This window comes from Apis dorsata, unplaced genomic scaffold (genome assembly GCF_000469605.1).
Source record: "Apis dorsata unplaced genomic scaffold, Apis dorsata 1.3 scaffold_37, whole genome shotgun sequence".
Lineage (NCBI taxonomy): Eukaryota > Metazoa > Arthropoda > Insecta > Hymenoptera > Apidae > Apis > Apis dorsata.
The window spans coordinates 1,333,361-1,333,707 of NW_006263339.1; the positions used below are offsets into that span (position 1 = coordinate 1,333,361).

The 347-nt window shown below is 55.3% G+C and overlaps 1 protein-coding gene across 1 annotated transcript in view; it reads right to left on the bottom strand.

The window, feature by feature from the left end:
* LOC102673498 (neurogenic locus Notch protein) overlaps positions 1 to 347 on the bottom strand; it is a 132,466-nt gene that overhangs the window by 95,862 nt on the left and 36,257 nt on the right. The gene's annotated exons all lie outside the window — the stretch shown is intronic.

Here is a 347-nt window from a genome sequence, read left to right on the forward strand (position 1 = left end):
GCTGCACCGCTGGACGTCGGTGGAATCGCAATCACGTCGCGGGGGCAAAACAAGGATGCCTGTATTTGGCGATCGGCGTGGACGATCGATCTGAAAAGCTTGCACCCGGCCCCTTGGTAGGCAAGTAAGGACAGAAACTTGTTTTCAGTCCTCAAGGTCGTCGCTCGGTAAGGCTAGGCTGCGCCTCCGGAATCCCGGGATTCCAACGGACCCTCCGTTGGCTGCATCATATTGTTGCACGTGCAGATGCACCTGCCTCCGTTCATCCTCTCGAGATGCATAATAACGACACGATTCTCTCTCTCTCTCTCTCTCTCTCTCTCTCTCTCTCTCTCTCTCTCTCTCTC